General features: G+C 44.1%; 1 protein-coding gene across 1 annotated transcript in view; it reads right to left on the bottom strand.

The window, feature by feature from the left end:
* TMEM132D (transmembrane protein 132D) overlaps nucleotides 1-19,167 on the bottom strand; it is a gene marked incomplete at both ends in the record, with an annotated part of 267,960 nt that overhangs the window by 46,483 nt on the left and 202,310 nt on the right. The gene's annotated exons all lie outside the window — the stretch shown is intronic.

Here is a 19,167-nt window from a genome sequence, read left to right as displayed (position 1 = left end):
TGCTTGACATCCTCATGGATGTGGTCAAATTCAGCTTTTTTCCTCGTGTTACCACTGCAAGGATAGGAAACAAAAACAACAACATAGAAGGGATTTGAAAAGTCAGAAAGCAGCAGCTGAACCACAAGGCGAATGGATGCCTGTCTCTAAAGGAGCTGCTGGGAGTTCACACCATCTAACGCTCGATTATGCCGGATTAGTACCCAACGCCGGAGTAAAGCTGAGCTTGCACCTTAAATGCAGAGTCATCTCCCAGCTTCTGGTTGCAAGTACAAAGGTTTGTTCATCGGTTCTTAAAACTTAAATCCACCTTTAATGATAAGATTATGGCAGCTGAAGTACAAGTTTTAGAAGCAGCTGCTGGGGCGAGATACGTGGCGGCGCAGAGGAACTGCAAATGCTCCAAAGCAAATTTCCTCGGTTGTAGTACATTATTGTCAGCTCTGAGCTTGCAAACGGCTCGAGTTCAGTCCTAAAATATCATAGTAGTTGGTCTGAAAGCTTCAAATAAATAAAATGGATTTCTGATGTCTTTATTTGCCCTGTGGTTTCCAAGTCTTTGGGATGCACTAAAAAAAAAAAAAAAAATTAGCTGCAATTCTTCTGTGTCCAAAGGAATAAAGGGACTGTGGCCAGAAATAACACACAATAATTTGTGAGGCCTTTAATATAAATAGAAGAGTTGCAAGGACAAGTTGAAATACTGCAAGTATGAGAAGTGATGGTGAAACCTGAATGCAAAAATGCGAAAAGACTGACAGGACCTTCCAAGGCAGTTGGTTGGTTTCATGTGCGCACCTTTCATTGTACAGAACGAAATCTGAAGTCACTGGGAATGGGAGAGAGGAGGATATAAAAGCAAGTTAATCACATTTAATTTAAGCACTTGCCACTTAATCAGTTTCCTTTTTTCCTCGGTACAGGCAAGAGAGCTCCACAATCAGATGTGCTGACACAGGGTTAAAAAGGAGCATAAACAGAAACCCAAACGCATGTTTCTCTGGATATATCTACCTGCTGACTCCCAGTCTCCCACACAGCTGCTAGAGAGAGCAAAACGGATTTCTTTTTAATAGCAAGATGTGATTGCAAACCCATTGTTTAGAAAGAAATGGGTGGCACAATCAATGTCTGAATATATTTTTCATTCTTTCTTGTTCAGTCTGTGATTCCTCGAAAAGTTGAGACTGCCACGGAACGGGGAGGGGGGGTGACTCACCTCCAGCCACATCCTCACTCCCCCTCCACTGGGGCAGAATCAATGCTCACGGAGTGAGCAGATGTGGCAAGGATGAACAGTGAAACAAAGCCACATATACACATAAAGCACAGTAATCACAATTTTCCAGTTAAACCCAGAGAACAGCCAACAGCTGGATTGTGCTGCAGGGAAATTAAGAACGTGGGATGATCACAGAGACTGTCTGCCCCTCCTACTGTCAGACGTGAGGCATTCAGGAAAAACACCTCATTATTTTTAATCTGAGAGTTAACTTTTGCAAAGCCTTTTAGCTATTTTATATTCTTACTAATGAACTTCCATCTCTGTAGATAGAATCTAAGTTTGAGGGGGAGAAAAGAAAAGCTAAATATACGAGACAGTGCCGTGTGTAGTAAATAGGGAGAGAAGGAGCAAAATAACAGGTAGGTGTTACAAAGGAAAAGCGGGATCGTTAATAAGATGACCAGCAGTGAGAGGTCTCTCGTTACACAGCCTGTGATGTGCAGTAAAAAGCTCAAGAAGGAAACAAATGCATCTTAGAAGCAAAATCCAGGTGCTACCGCCTGCCTGGGTGAAGCGAGGCTGCCCTTCAGGCTGGGAAATTCCCTTGTCTCATGTTTGTCTGCTGTTACGACCGGGCAGCCCTGGCCTGGGGACACTGCCTGTTATCGCGGGATGCAATTCCACATCTTTAAGTGATGAAAAAGCCAGGAAATAAATCACCTCACTCTGAGGGCGAGAAAAACGCCTTTGCCTGTTGAGTCCCTTTTCCTTCCCCCTGTCCGCCTTGTGTATCTAGACTGGAATCGCTCAAAACGAGGATTTTTTTTTTTGGTGTTTGTGCAGTGTCCAGTCCACAGTTCAGATCTGAGGTCAAGCTGCTGAACCAGCTAACAATAGGTAACAGTTTTCTTGAAGGTGAAGCGTGGCCAGCACACGCCAAATGCAAGAGCAGAGCAGGGGGGATAGGACACTGCCTCTGTTTTCGGTGCCAACCGTTACTGCTGGGATGAAGGCACACAGGGCTTTACCATTTTTAACACTGACTTCCCAGGGCAGAAGCGTGTCTTTTTAAGCCTGTATTTTCTGCTAAGGATTTCTGGGACCAGGCGGCTCACAAGCAAACTATCTAGAGGAGATAATGAACTATTTAGCAATGGGACAGTTCGTAACGTTACCAGTAAGCTATCCCAGCCATACCGGATCTCCTTTACACTCAGATAGCGGAGGAATCAATTCCTCCCACAGAAGTTCACTTTTTTCTAGCTATAGAGTAAATGCAAATTTGAATTTGTCTCAGGTTTAAAATGACAAAGTCCCTTTAATGCTTTGATGTCTAACATTTAGGAATTGTGTTAGCTTACTTTTGGCAAGTCTTCCTTTGGTGTTTTGGTGGTTTGCAGTGCTAAGTAGGCTACCGTGATCCCAGGAAGCTGTCGTGTACGTTGTCTGTTTATCAAAGTCAGAGCGCTATGAAGTCTGCGAATCGTCAGGCTGCGGTTCTTCAGAGAAATTGCTAATTATTTCACAGGCTCCAAACTGTAACTCCGTGAAGCTGCGTGTGCGTACTTGATTTTGGTCTCCAGACAGACCGCTTTAGCTGATAATCAACAAGGTTTGCTCTTAAAAGCGAACAGACAGACAAACTTGGGGAGGATTTCTTCTTTGCTTTTGCTAAGCAGGCTGCCAGCAGGTTTCGACATCATTGCAGGAGGGAAAGGCATGTCTGATCGTCAAAGGAAGACCTCTCAGAACCGAAGCCGGGAGATCTGGCCGAAGGTACACGAATACACTGTGTCTGATGCTACTGAATTGCCGAGACATGGGAGACCGGTAGGGACATGTCATGCAAAATTAGCTAAACCCAATCAAAATTTCACACATGGGGTCAGTACCTCAGCTCCCGGATTGATGTGCCAGCGTGAAGGCTCTTTTGATTCTCAGGTCTGCACTTAGGAAGCCTAACGCAGAAGTTTGGTGCCTGCAGGGGTTTTGGCTCAGTAAGGGGTGGACTATGGGATGTGAGGTAGGGATTTCCAGCAACAAAATGAAAGCTCTAGGATATCACTTCAAAGAAAAGATGCCAATGAGACTCTAGCAACGCAATTTAGCAGAGTAAATATTTGGTGCGATGTGTAGCAGAGCCGGAATGACTGGGGTCAAACCGACTGAAACAGCTTTGCTTTCATGGAGGGAAGCATTAAAAATCCCCAAACAAATCACTGGTCTACTTAATGTGGTCTTTTTTTCTTCTGTTTCTTCCACAGCTTGCTGCTGTCATTCCCAGGGTGTACCCTGAGCTGCACGTGAATCCTTCCCACCTTCCACACTGTGCTAACCCCCCTGCACTCGGTGGTCTAACGGGAATCCCGAGGGACCCCGCCAGGGCCCCCTTTCCCCATCTGCCACGCAGCTCCTCGGGGCCTGGCCAACAGGGACCGGGTTAGAGCAACCCTTGGCACGCAGAAATATCCAGCAGAGAAATTTGACAGTTTTTTTTTCTGTCATTCTCTTCTTTCCAGAGCCAGACAGCGATGACATCTGCATACTGCACACTCTGCTCCTCTCTGCGGCCGCTGCTGTCCCCGGGGCGGGTGACCGGGCAGGGGCAGGGCTCTGTGCCACCAGGGCCTCCCTCCTGCCCCAGCCCTCACTGTCCGCCATGGCCACAGCCACATTTCTGCTCCGTCACAGCCAGCAAACGATGAGCTGAAAGAGAGCTGAGGCTGGGAAGGGCGGGAGACGGGGACCGGGAAGGAGTCCGAGGCAGAGAACAGGGGAGGGGGCCGGGGCCGGAGGGGGACTCCCACACAGTTTCTGCAGGAAAGATTAGCTACTGCCTAAAGAAAATACAGAAGTACCGTCTCACTTCACTTTGTCGAACGTTACAGTACTTTGCGAGTTTCTGTATAATATGGTACACGTAGGAAACGCTGCAACGGACGCCGGGCACAGCTGGTAACCGAAGCCGTGGTTTTAGCAGCGAGAGCTGCCCGCTCACGCGCGGCGTGCTCACGCTGCCTTAGCTGTTGGCTCCCTCCCACGCAATCACACGTGGGATGAAACCTGTTCCTGCACTGACCGCAACTATTGATACTATAGATTAGGGATGCATAAAGTAGTTCAGTGATCACAGTAGCTACATCAACTTCCCCAGAAAAATATCCCTAAGTGCTTATCACAGAGGTACAGATGACGTGCCTTTATGCTACGGGGGAGCTAGGTTTCTGTGAAAGGCTTCCCCAGGCTCCGGCTGTGTGGGAATCGGGCCCCGTCAGAGTCCTCCAAGATATGCAAAAGAGACAGAACAAAAGGAGACTCAATGTTTTATGTTCTGAAGACGTTTAGATTTCTCTACTGTTTTACCAACAAAAAAATTCACACCTGAAAACAACTTCAGCATCATCTTGTAACGCGTGGTGATGCATCTGCTGAGGTCTGTCTGCCAGGGCTTTACGCAGAGTTGTGTTTGTACTCTGAAGCCTTGCTGCGATGCCGTGAAACATTGAGTTATTTTCACATACCAGACTATCCCCATGAGTTTCCCTTGGTGACTCACGTTTCCTTCACCAGCCACATGTTTACGCTGACCCATCTGACGCCCGGCGGGTGTGGGCAGAGGCGCAGACGCAGCCTGCCTTATTACAGATCTCCACAGAAGACTCCCCTCTGCTCCTGGCTTGCCAAACGCTGCCTTAAACTCCAGCACCAAACCCACAGCATCCACTTAGCGTTCTGAGCTTGAGGATCTCCATAACCCAGGCAGACAATGCAAATGCCTCGTTTTCACCTCAAAGTCCATGACATTTTAGCTGCTCTATTATCTCCTATGATTTTTCCCAGTCTACCAGTCAGTTCTGCCACCAGCACGTCCATGCTTTTTCCCACGTGTTATGGTTTGAAGAACCCACAACAATTTATTGTTGTTTAGACACTTATTCTGTCACCCGTTGACCCCTCCCCACAGGCGAGGGGGAATGGGGAAAACCAAGGAAACCCAAGTGTCCCAGTTTGGCCTCAGCCAGTCTCGAAGAACCACGCAGCCGCTCGCTCGGCTCCCACAGCCGTGGGAAAAATCGGCAGAAAAAGGCAAAACTCGTGGGTTGAAATAGTGTAATTTAACACAACAGCTCAAAGGGAAGAAGAAAGAAAAACAATAATGCCGATAAAGGAGTATAAGAACACGCTTACAGTACCGCCGCACAGCGCAGCGCACCATCCGGACCCCGCAGTGGCGACTGCCCCCCCGGGCTAGCACGGGTCACTGGGACGAATGCCTGCCTCCCCTGCCGGCTCCTGGGGGAAATTAACCCCATCCTTGCTGGAACCAGGACACCAAGGGTTGGGATATAAACAGATTTAATAGAATAAGACTAAATAATTAACATTAATAATACCAAAGAACCAATATTGATCCTGATAGCAGTATAGAATATACGAGGGTTATACTCAGCCCGTTCTATCCGTAGGAAGCCGTGCGCTCCCGGGACAGCAAGTGTGGGACACTGCGAGCGCTGCGGCTTCGGGAGGAAGGGAAGGGCTGAGGGCTCCAGCACGGGGGTAAGAAGTTCTCCGGATCACAGCCATCATAGAAGAGAGAACTCCTCAGCAAACTTTCTAATTTATAGTGACTGTGCTGTTGATGGTATGAAATAGTCCTGTTGGCCAGCGTGGGTCAAGTGCCCGGGTCTCGCTCCTCCTCATCCTCGCACCTGGCTAGGCTTGAACACACTGAGACCTTGAAACCCACATACTATACCTGCCTATAAAGTAAATATTTTCACAAATTCAGACACTAGAGTCTTCTAAAAATGGGCTTTTCCCAAGCATTAGAAGACATTTTACTGAAAAGTAGAATTACTAAAAGAGAAATCCTGCGTTGCTCAAACCCGGACACCATGACACCTGAAGAGCTAGTTATTTTACAAACCTCCTTAAAGTTCAGCTCTGCCATGGTGACTACAGGACATTGCAAGTCTTGAACAGATATGCTTGTTCCTCTCCTCCCATCTCTGACAACTTCAGTTTAACTCTCTGAGGTCAAGCAAGACCCACCAGCAAAACAGGTAAATCAAGGTGCACATATGGTGTTTATAAATATATATAGATTCAGTTCCCTCCGTGCCTGCAAAGTACTTCCCAGAGAGGAAAGCCATTTAGCATTGTCTACAGTAACAACCATCCTAACACATTTACCCACTCTGACTTGATTTTCACATAATTTCAAAGGTTCCGCTATCCCCCTTGCAGTTTCCCAGAGGAGAAAGCTAAGAAGCCGTAAGGTTCAGAGAGCTGCTCAAGTCTCCACAGCGAGCCACTGGCAAAGCCAGGAGCAATCCCTGGAGCTCTGCCATCCCTTTTCCCTTGCTGCACATGGAAAATCCTGAGAGCAACATGGATGGTGTACAAAGCATGGTGGGAAGACAAGGCGAAAACGATGCAGTGACAATGAGAAAAAAGCAGATTTGCAAGGATGAAATCTGCCCCAATGTGGCAACTAATGTAAGAGAGAGAGCCAGAGAGCAAGGACCAAACTAGCTTTGCACATTTCTTAAGAGAAGAAAAGGGTTTGTAAGGAACAAGAGAACTCACGTTCTCCTGGTCTCTGTGCAGAGGAGAAGTCACTAAGTTGCTCATTCCAAAGTTTCTCACAGATTGGCCTTGTAGTTTTCATAGCACATTCATATTTAGGAACGTCAGGCAGTAAGCCGCCTGAGCTAAATTGGGACCACCACAGGGGCCCTGGAAACCTGCCTCAAAACCAAAAATTCATTCATGAGCAGACTAACGGCAGAGCAGCGGAGAAGCCTGCAGCCAATGGGCTCTGCTGGGTCAGTAATTAGCTATTTGAACTTTTAACAGAAACACAAAAATAAACAAAAGGGACATTCAGAAAAAATGTGATGTTCCAGCTCCCATATGGCAAACGGGGCCAAAGTCTGCTCTGAGACATGTGACCGTGACCTTCATGAGGACACTATGATGCCCAGGGCAGAATTTAGGTCACTGTATGTCCTTAGAAAAAAATGCGTGACAGTGACTGAGTAAGGGCGCTGGTCCCTGCCTGTAGTGGCTGCAGAGGCTGTACCCTCGTGTCCCCGTGGGTAAACTCATCCACTCGCTGTGTCACCCCACGTGTTGAGCAGGGCGTTAACACTGTATTTCTAGGAACAAAAGTAGGTAAGTGCCATTTAACCACACGCGCCTTTGGTTATAACACCGCCATCTCTACAGCTGAGCCCCCGAATCCATCTCTTTGCATTTGGTCCCGGTAAGGAAATCTGGATGCGCTTTTTTTTTTCCTATGACACAGCAATCAAAATTTTATTTCCAAAGAACTCCCCAGTTGCAAGTCCTATGCCCATAAAGACATTTGGGTGCCTGGATTTCAGTGGCACTCCTGTTTTAGCATTTTTTCCGTGTGATTAGCCTGTGACAACAACTACTGCCAGATCCTTTGCAGACATAACTTGAGCGCAACTTTGCTGATCTTGCAGATATGCCAAGAAACTGACCCATACATTTATTTCCCCTGTCATGCATAAAGGCTATAGTACAGGGCCATATAAGAATCTGAATGAAGACAGAATATGTTTAGGTCTGATGAAGGAGGCAGAGAAAGAAAGTAGTGAGCCCGCAAGCTCTGCTTTGATCATTTAGCCTTTGCAGATTTGTGACAAATTGTTTTTTCTGCATGAATCTGAACTGATACAGCTTTACATGAGTAGTTAAAAAGTAATACCAGTTGGGAAATAAAATCCCTAACAGCACCACAGAAAAGCAATAAACTTAAGAAGCAGTTAGACAGATAGAAGAATGATCAGAAATGCTTTACAAAAGAAAAAAAATTAATAACAGAGAAAAAGAGGGGTTGGACACATGTAAAGCTGGTTGGGGCAGGCTGAAAGCAGGGAATCCAAAAAGCCATTAGAAAAAAGACATGAAGAGCCTTGTAATAATATCCCGGGGAACACGCATGCTGCAGATTCAATGTCTTTAAGACTATATTTTACGTTCTGCAGCAATTGTTTAATGTCTAATCCTTCTGGAATGATTGGTAGAGAACTTATGTTAGTGTCAGTCCAATGGCCTCAAGGAAATAAATCTGGACTTGACATCAAATTACATATTTTGTACCCAGGACATTTGAAGTATTTTCCTAATCTGACGTACAGAGAGATCTGTATCCAATAATTCTTCTGATGTCAGTGCAAAAGTAACAGCTTCCTTTTCTTCCTTCAGCTTCTTCTCATTTTAAATATGAGAAAAAACCCATATGAATAAAGCACTATATTAAGAACCAGTCATTCTATAATGATTGTAAAGTTGCAAACCTAAACAGTTGTAGGCTGTCACCCTCGCACTGACAATAAATGCCGTTATTTGTAGTGTTAGATGACTACATAGAAGGCTGTTTCCAAGGTCAGACATCTAGAAAGGACCGGGACTCATACTGCGTCTGATGAGTTCAACAGCAAAATTCTCACTGATTTTAATGAGTGTAAACCAGATGACTAACAGATCATTCATCTTGCTGTGATATGATAGTCCAGAACCTTAACTAAATGCAACTAAAAGTACCTCAAGGTCCCAGCCTCTTTTTGCAAATTTTGGAAATGAAGAAAGATATGCTTGAGGAATGCTTTTTTTCCAGAAAACTTATTCAGAGGTAAGTTTAGAGTTAGGAAGGAAGGGGAAGGCATGGAGCCTTTTATCGATAGTTTATACAGCGCTTTATCTGACAAATAAGTGCCTCCAGATGCCAATATCGAGCCTGGTGTGACCATCTATCACCTTGTTACCAGCTACACAGACTGCCCCTAGGCATTTGCTCCTGCAGGAGCCAAGTTGATAAACGGTTGCAGTAGGCTCGGTACTGGTTCGTGACAAGCTTATTTATTGGGTTCAAAAAGAAAAAGAAAATCTTTAGATGACAGCAATAAAAGCTCGGTTCTTCTTCAAGGTGCCGCCAGACACATGGGACTGAAATAAACCGACTTTGGCTTTTATTTGCTTAGGATTTCCTGTTGGTTCAAAATTTACTACAAGCTAGGGGCCCTGCAGCCAAAAGTTGCACGAAGCTCCTGACCTACCTTGATAAAATGACGGTTCTGCTCAACAAAAGCCTGTTTTCAAGAATCAGAGTTAGTGTGACGGCTTGCATGGCCTTTGGTGGGATCTGGTTTGAGCTGAGTCGGCAAGTAATCAGTGATGAGATGGTAACCACAATCTCCCCATCATTCGATGCTGCTTTTATGCCTTTCTGCTTTCTACATTAGGGATTTCCCCCAAAGCCCTCAGCACTTCAACTCCCTCTTCATAAAAAGCAAATAATCCTCTCTGCTTACCCTCTCTAACCTCCTTGATTATTTGCTGTTCACGTCTAGGACAACTGAGAAGGGCCCCAAAAGGGCTAAAAAGTTGATGAAAGAAAAAAAACGATGACTGAGAGAGGCTACGAGAGAACTCCATGGGATGATCAGTGGTCTGGTGAAAGGGAGCAGAGACAGGAGATTCCTAGTCTCCCATCACAAAAGAAAAGGGGAAACGATCAGATGGCAGGTCTCAAAACAAACAGAAGATGTTTTTACACATCATGTAGCTGAATCGTGAAATTCAGTGCCACAGAAAAGAGGACTGTTCGCATGGACTGACCTCCCTTGTAATTTAAAGAGCAATTAAATAAATTAATGGAAGAACTAGATCACAAACGTGCCCAGTTAAACACCTTGGAAAGCAGCTTGCTTTGCTTTTCTATCATTCCCACGGCATCTGCTATCAGCCACTGTTGGACACGGGGAAATGGATCAGAAAAATCTTTGACTTTAGCCAGCGTGAATCTTTAGATAGAAACAGTATTCTATTTACTGTAATTGTAGTTTAAAAGCAGAATTAAAATTTCTTCCCACAGTGTCTTTCAGCTATTGTCCTGCTTTCAGGGACTCATTTTATAGATAGACTTGAAGAATTGTATTGGTTAATGGAATGGATTTTGGCATTAGTGGAAAATATAAGCCCTCGATATGAAATATTAAATTATTCTTGATTAATTCTTTTATGGGCTTGGACTTGCAACTGATTTAATACTCCAGGATAATTACTTCTATTATAACTGTGTCTTTGATTTTTAATTAACCATACAAAGTTTCTCACTCAAATCTAATATTACCTTTGTTAACACCGTCAACTCTCTGTTTAGAGATTCTGTTCACATTAAACTCTGATGCTCAGACCTTAAAATCTGCTTTTCCACAACCGTGTGAACAGATTCCATATAAGGCTTATTTATTCTACATAATTATCTACAAAAACACTGTCTTCAGTGTCCTGAACACCGCTGTCTGCCAAGTAACCCCATTCTCTTAGTACCGCTCTTCTCACATCACCTCCTCTTACGCAGGTGGCTCACCTGATACTAATTTGTTTGGTCATTTCAATAATTAGTCTCCTGATTGTCAGCTACTTCCCTGAAACTACTGACATGGTTTAAGTTAGGACATGTGCAGAGCTTCATCTTTTATTGGGGGCAAGAACGTAATCCCTCCTTCCTGACTACTGAAGATCTAGAATAGCTATCTCTACAATGCTTTATGATTATGCTGAGATAATGAATTATACTGATACAATGATATGTGGATGATGACTCTATTTTTGTTCCCCCTGGCCAGAGGGACGTCTCTCCTGCAAGTAGCTTTATGATAAAAAGTACCAATTACCTATTGACTATGTCTCTTCGGGAGCAGATGAGTTTTTGACCAGGCTGTGTCCTGGCTGTAGCAGCATCCCACATTTGTTGCAAGACTCCTGGCCAAACCATGCACGACATTTTCAAACTTGCGTGCCATTATTCACCTAAATCCATATTTACAGAGCTAATTAAGTGACTTCGTTCCATTAAAATTCAATACAAGTGAGCTGCCTGGGAATTGCGTGCTGAGCATTTTCAGTGATCAGGCTCATTATAATTCAGAGCGTGGACATGAATTTAGGTGTCATACTTGAACCATTCACATCAGAATTTGCTCCTTGCTTTGAAAATGTCAGTTTTGCTACTTTAACTTCCTTGTAATCAGATTCCCATTTGCCTATGGAGAGAGGATACTGACAGTATTTACAAACTCCCTTGAAATGATCGTTTGGATAAAGAGTGAGACATAATATGTAAAATGCAAAATGCCAGCAGCACTTCGCAGACTATCACATCGCGACAAATAGATGGAATTTCACATTTTTAAAACCCACACCCTTTTTACGTTCCAGGGATCCCTTGAAGTCTCCTTTAGTTCACGCGTTTTCCTCCAGCCGCCACTCAGCCCGACTGTAGCGCCTCTGCCACCCATCGCTGTTATTTCTAGAGCCGCTTGCAGGGTGAAGCCCAGCTCTCCTTTTATCTTGGCGTCAAGCACACCCCACAGTGCTCTCAGGGACAACAGGCCAGTAACGAGGATCTGAACTGAGTCTGGTACGATCACCTGCCTTTTGACAGCTTGTTTCGCTACTGCAGCAGGACCAGGGTGGCTTCACGCAAGAGGCACGCGTCACTCTCTCCAACACCGATGGGCCTGAGAGCACCCGCCACAGCTGCTCCGCCACAGGCTGCCATCCTTCCAGCCAGAAGCTAAACAGTCCCCGCAGAATCCCCAAAGCTGTCTTTCAAGGGTTTTCCATTTTTAGCATGTATACATACCTGTTTTGACTCCAAAAGATACAACATCTCCTATTAATTAGCGTACGGCTTGGTGGAAAAGGTTGGTAAAGATACCTACAATCAAATTAAATGTTTTTTTTTACTACCTAACACTTTTACAAAGGGTAGTCAGGGTATCGGACACTCTCCTGTCTGACCTGCTAGCTAAACGCCAACTGCACAGAGCAAAACCACCCAACTGGCACCTCGTCTTTTGTGTTCATTATATTCAGCTCTGCTTAATTTGGAAGGTTTTCCATACTAATTGTTAGGCCTGTCAGAGGACTGGGATTATACTGAGGGGGTTTTGCCTGAATTACATTAAATGGCATAGATTTTGATTTTAGGGAGGATGAATTCATATTTTTGTAATCGATGTCACGTGCTGGGATTTTCCAGTCTATTTTGCTGTTTATGACACCACCTCTCTTACAGATGAGGTTCGGAACAATTTTAAGGAATAGGGCAGCAATTATCAAGCGTGTAAGCAAAGGCAGGAGAGGTGACCTAGACGCTGACTCCTACTTCAGCCACATATGCTCTGAAAGGCCTGAAGATCAGTTATGAAGTTTAACTAAGCTTCTGCATTCCCTGTGTTTAGCAAAAAGATCATAATTTTCTGTCCTTGTAGGGTATTAGGTAACTGTAATGCAATTCACTATCTACCGTGATGTGGTACATCTAAAAAAAAAAACATATGAAAAACTAAGTATGTGGGTGCTAGTGATAGTCAATTCTCACAATTGCTAAAGAATTTCTGAGAAGGCATAAATATCTGGCAGAATTTCTAGAGATTTTGAAGCTTTCAACTGTTTTTTTCCATTAGGATTCCCAGAGGAGTTCAACTGAGAACCAAAAGCTTTGCAGAAAAACATTAAAAAAATGGAAACACAAGAATGACGTGCTGCTGCTCTAACCCCACCGGTTGGCACCTCAATGAACTAAGATTGGGACCGTCAGGTCTCAAGCTGTGCCCTGACTCTGCCCAGTCACCGAGCTGCCTCTGTACCTGCCCGCATCCCAGAGAAAAGGATGCTACAACTTATTCCGTGGTTAACAAAAACAAGAAAATGGAGCCTAAGAAAATAATTGTTGTGCTTGAAAGAAATATGGAAATAGCCATGAGCTGCTGCATTTAACAGACTTTTTGAAATGAAATTACTTGTATTCAAATATGTGCAAAACCAATGATCATTTTTTGGTTTTGATCAGCTCAGCCTGTTCTTTGGGGAAATTAATTTGATGCTCTGGGTGTAAACATTCTTTCAAAATGCTTACCGCAAAGCAATGTTTTCCTCCTGCTCTCCTCAGCACCAGAGCAATTTTCAAAGCATTCCCATCGATAACACAAACAAAACAGACACACCACTTCATCAGGAGGGCCAGAAATTGCAATCAGAGAAGTAATATTTAAAATGCAATTTAATCTATATTCACGTCATCACCCGGTCTTCTCCAGGCCATATATGTGTTGGAGTGCGGAGACTTTTAGTAGGAACAGATACGTTTATGATTGCTAAAGGCTTAAAGTAGACATGCAGCAGCTTTAGACAAAAGGTGGTTTGTGCAAAGCTACCTGCCCAGACCAAAGTGAAAGCAAAGATCAGCGCGAAAAACTCATTTACAACGAACTGATATAATCTATTTCTAATTAAGTCAGAGGGACAAAGCATTTAAAGTCTACTAATACTGGTAACATCCTACCAGAACTTTCTATCAGATCAAGGTGGAGTATATTCACCGTCCTCTCAGAGTGCGCTCTTCAAAGAGGAGGGGACGTTCGCACTGGAAATGGACGTCTCTCAAAGCTGGCCATGATGAATGCTGGAGCTGAGCTTTGCTTCCCTGCAAGTGGAATGAATCTCATCAAGTATTTCCATGTGCTGCAACGTGCAAAAGTGACAGTTGTAGTTAAGGAGCGTCGCGCTAGAGGTTAGATGGGGCATCTTGTTCGTGACTCCAGCCCCAGCACACTGTCAAGAATATTTCATCAGGTCCGTGGCAGTTCACAGGACGGGGGGATTAAAACCTCATGGTTCGTGATTTAGACAAGAGGCCACGAATCTGATATCCCTGCTGGGAAAGAGACAAACACGAGCAAAGGGTGGGTGGCAGCGAACAGGCAGGCTGAAGCCTGGGAGCACCTCCTCCTGTAGAAACTGGCAGGATCAGAGTTTTATGTTACTAGACTGTAAAACAGGAACACAACACGCCTTCCTCGAGGAAGGCAAATGCCGGCTGTCACAGCCCTCCCCTCCCCTGCGCTGACCATTTGGTCCTGCTAAGCCAGCAGAGCGTTAAGCACAACTTATCGGGTTAGTTTTCTGCTGACTTAGCTGAAACGGCTCAGCTTCGGGTGTGATGAGTGCTGACCACCAGACAGGATGCGATGGTACGGAGCTTCCTGACCAAGATGGCCGGGGAGGCACTGAGCGGTTAAATCTGTTTAAGCTGCCTCAGAAGAGCAGCCTGCAGAGAAATGGGAAGAGACGCCTGAGCGTTGATACGTCCACTGAAGTGCTCACCACCAGCTCAGCACACCTCCATCTCCACGCTAGGTTCATGATTGCCCAGCCCTTGCCTTTGCTAGGCCAGGGGTCTAAAGAGGCTAAATAGGGCCCTTGCAGGGAAACGGGGCCAGGCCGTGTCCCGTCCATCTCTGATCCTCAGAAAAGAAGACAGAGAGTGGAATTTGAACTTCTGCCTTTCCCATGTATCACAGGAGGACTTCACTTCCTTCCTAGCTGGTCTCTGATGTCCAAAATTATCAATATCAACATCCTCATTCATCTTCCTTCATTTTCCTTCAATTTCTTCTGTAATTGCTTGGGGATATTAAGTGCTGCCAACGTCACGGTCATTATTAAGCCTAGGCAAAATGTGCATCGGAAGACCACAAATCTTAATTCTTGCTTTGTTACCATAGTTACACCTGACTAAGAGGTGACATCTGAACTCTGCCTTCAAGCTCTAAGTAAATGATGACTGACGAAGAATTAAAGAATCTCAGAAAATGAAATGACAGCATTTGAAGAAGAAAAGGACAAGCACACTCATGGTAAAAACTTAAAAACTTAAGGTCACACTATCAATTTCTATAAACACCTTGTCATCACCCTGCCTATTCAGATCCAGTGAGATTCTCGCCAGCTCTTGATCATAATATGATGATACCATGTAATGGAATAATAAAAGTTCTGCCTTTGATCACAAGGAGCACAGCTATTACAGCCAATATATACATTCCACTTCTACTAGTCTTGTTCTGTTTTTTTTTCTGTGAAATGAACAGTTCTGAAATACACATCTCAAGTCAGGTAACTTTTCCACCGTCACAGAATAAGCAGAAAATATACATGAATTGATTTTAAATCTGACAGAATGATTAATACTGGTACTTACATCCCCAGATTTCCCCATCTGTCAAAATATTAGAGCAATTCCTATAATACCACAGATGTGTAACTCCTGGGATTGAACATTAAGTTACTGCTAAAAGTCACTTGAAAACTTAAGAGAGCGTAGATTCACTGTCTGATGGTATAAACTATTGTTACTCTCTTTGACAATAATTTTAAAGTCCTGGCATTTTGGTATTTTATTTTAAACATATGTTATTATTTTAACATGTTTTAAAGAAAGGTCTTCAGGCATTTGCCTGAAAGCTGAGCTCTTTAAGAATCACAGAATAACAGGGGTTGGAAGGGACCTTCAGAGATCATCTTAGTCCAATCCCCTGCCAAAGCAGGTTCACCTAGAGCAGGTTGGACAGGAACGCATCCAGGTGGGTTTTGAATATCTCCAGAAATGTTGGAACTAAGGCAGGAGGGAAGAAAAAGTTACTTCATGCTTTGCTGGTCTTGTTTGACGGCTACAGTTGGAGAAAACCTGCAGCCTCTCAAAGCGGCAGACTGGGCCCGAAGATGTGCTTGGCTCACTGTGTTTCTATCCCAGATGCTGCTCTCAGCGCTAAAAAAGCAGCAGCCCTCATATGTGCTTTCTCACCTTTGTACGTTCAGAGTACTGTTTTGAAGTTAAGAGTCCCAGTATGGGCTTTCTGAACTGGTAGAGGAGGATTTTCAGAGCTCCCCATTTTGGGGAGGATAGCAGTAAAAAACAATCTTCCCCGATGCACCTGAAAATTCATTAATTCCACAAGAAACACAGGCCCAATTCTGAAACTAATTTCCCCAGTGATAACACACACTAAGGGTGCTTTTCTTCATGTGTATAGCCTTCTGCCTCTGCTAAGGTAAGAGATCTAAAACTTTCGATTAATGAGTAGAGCTTGCCTTACAAATCCACAGGTCTTAAAGCCTGTCTCCAGAAGTTATACAAAGGTATTCATCCTCTCCATTTTCATTAAAATGGCACTAAACCCCAAAGGATGTGTTTTAGTGACAAAACACATAATGTCTGTGTTGTGAAATTTTACAGTTGGTGGAGTAGGGTGCTGAGGTCGACAAAGAATTTTTTTCCCAACGTTACACAGTTGAATTAAATGAGTATTAACTAAAGCATGCCAGAAACGAGGATTTAGATTAGTCTGAGCACAACCACCGTCTGTCACTCAGTTTCCGCTCTCTTTTTAGGTGTGACATATGTTACTTCTCTATTGTCATAGAGTGCTTCAAGCTAGACAAGACCTGAATTTCTAAAAAGAAAAGGAAAGAAACTTCCTTACGTATATATAAGGTATATAACAAACATGTTATTTAAAATTTATTCCTAGCATGGAAAAGATGACCAGCCTCTGAAAGACAGGCTTAAAAAGCGACTGTCCGGAAGATGGACACTGCTGGCTTATCTGTGTTTGAAGGACAGCTCTCGCCCCTTTTTTTTAATTAAAGCTAAACAAAACCAAAGCGTATATCAGAAAAGAACGTATCCTTTCACCTAATGTTACCCTTTCCTTTTGACATTCCCAACTGATTTGTCTCCTGTCTTTTCCCCGCGCAAACCAACCACTCTCCTGGGTTTCTGACGTCCATCTCAGTCTCTCACTTCAGTATATTAACATTCAAAAAGATGAGTAGGAGGAACTTACTCAAGTCGCAGACAGATTAGTCTGGTAGACACGTGACCCTAGTAATTTCAGAGGAGTTCTCCTTGTATGCTGGAGGAGCTGTGATGGTTTAATCCCAGCCGGCAACCAGAACCATGCAGCGGCTGCTTGCTCACCTCCTCCTCCCCTTTTCCCCCGCCAGGAGGGGAAAGGGAGAAAAAAACCCTCACAGACTGAGCTAAAGACGGCTTAACAGAAACAATACCAGAAAAGGAAAAATAACAATAATTATAAAAATAATAATAATGACGCGGGTCAGCCTCACCGCCTGCTGAATGGGACACTGTCCCGAGCAGTGCCTGCGGAGTCCCGCCGCCTGGCTAACCCCCGTTTATGCACTGAGCGTGACGGCTGTGGTATGGAGTATCTCATTGGCCATTCCATCCTTCTGTCTCTGCTTCTATGGGAAGCTGAAAAAAGTCCTTGAATAGTGTAAACATCACTTAGCAATAACTAAAACTAATAGGTATTATTGACATTCCTTTCACAGCAATCACTAGAAAGAAAAGGAGCTCTTTCCCAGCTGAAACCAGGACAAGGCGGTTAGATCTGAATCCTAGCCGGTTTGTATTCTGCAGATTCACATTCCATCACAGGGCAGGTCTTTTACAACACGCCTTACAGGGCAGACATGGACGCAACGAATCTGAAAAGCCAACCTGTCAATCTAGACCGAGGGTGTTCATTTTTTTTTGATAGCTTTCAAGGACATTTACTATAAATCTGTGAAAAGAGAGCTACTTACAGGTCTGGGATTTATAGAAAGTGCTGCCTATTTGTGCTCTTTCCTTTGTCAATAGCATTAAGATTTGCAGTTTGCACTGAATTATCCAATGACCTAAATCCTAGCAAGCTATCAAAATCTGTTTCCTAGATAAAGTCACGCTAGAGTTTGATACATTTATCAGTGCCAGACACGCAGCAGTGCTTACAAGCACGGCTATTTCTCCAGTCTTCTTCAACAGCAGACAAAAGGGAGGTACAAATGAATTGCAACCTATTCACTCCAATGGTTTAAAATAATTATCAACCATTGGAAACACAGTAACACAATTCCTGCCTCCTGATTTCACACGAACTCCAGAGTATAATGAGGCACTGTTTATTTACCTAACGTAAAGCAGCCAAGTCTTACGCTGACAACTCCAGAACGATTTATTGTTCTTCCATTATGCTAAATACTTGGGATAGATCATGCCTCATTATACAAAATATAATCCATTGCCATTCAGCTTAATAAGACTTGATATGAGAGAGGCAGGGGGTTTGCTAATTGTCAATATAGCTTCATGGTGACATATTCTTTCAGCATCAGGGCTCACATATTTGACGTGGGAAACTTTTCTGTCTTCACTTCTCTCCAACATCAGAAGAATCTTGCTGAAACCCCAGGAAGTCAAGCGGGAGTTGGAAGCAGCGCATGAATTTTTAAATTTATACAGCTCCTTTCTAACCCAAAGTGCTCTGCAGATTGTAGTCCTGATCTCACAGGATGTTTTCAGGAAAAACTCCTACCAGTCATGTCTTGCTGGGTAGGCTGCCTTGCCAGAATACGGACCAGAGCATTGTGAATACAAATGGACCGATTAGGCATTGAACTTTTTCAAACGCTTCAATTGCAACGTATTCTGGGATAAACTTTGCTTTCAGTTATTTCCTAAACTGGCAGGGGAAAGTGTGTGAGGGTCCCTCCAACAACCAACAAATTCGCTACCAAACTATAGATCTCCCACACTAAAAACTACAGCCACGTTGGAGAACACCAGTGCCAGCAGATTTATATCATGTATAGGTCAGGCTCAGAAGGTGGCACCTATTCCATGTTCACCAGTAGACTGAACAACTGGGTGGAGGACTTGGCACACCCTCTAATGACGGCAGGGGAGAATAAGGTCTCATTTTCCTGAGCCTCCAGTATTCAATCTCTTTAAATTCAACAGGAGCTTGAATCCTGTCTCGGACAGCCTACTTGGTCCCCGCACCCAAACTTCCCTCACGCCTAGAGCAGTGTCTTCCTCTGACACCCAACTGCTCTCCCACAGTCTGCCCTCAACATTCACCAGTGGGGTGACAGATCGTGGCTTTGGACAGCGAGAAAGGCACCAGCTTTAGAGCTCAGTTTGGAGCTATGGAAGCAAAGAAACAGAAAAGGCTCCAGCACGCATGAAAAGGGGGAAACCAAAACGAGAAAGA

Source organism: Vanellus vanellus (assembly GCF_965231255.1).
Source record: "Vanellus vanellus genome assembly, chromosome: 16".
NCBI lineage: Eukaryota > Metazoa > Chordata > Aves > Charadriiformes > Charadriidae > Vanellus > Vanellus vanellus.
Note: the sequence above shows the minus strand (reverse complement) of the source record. Positions and strands in the feature narration are given on the sequence as shown.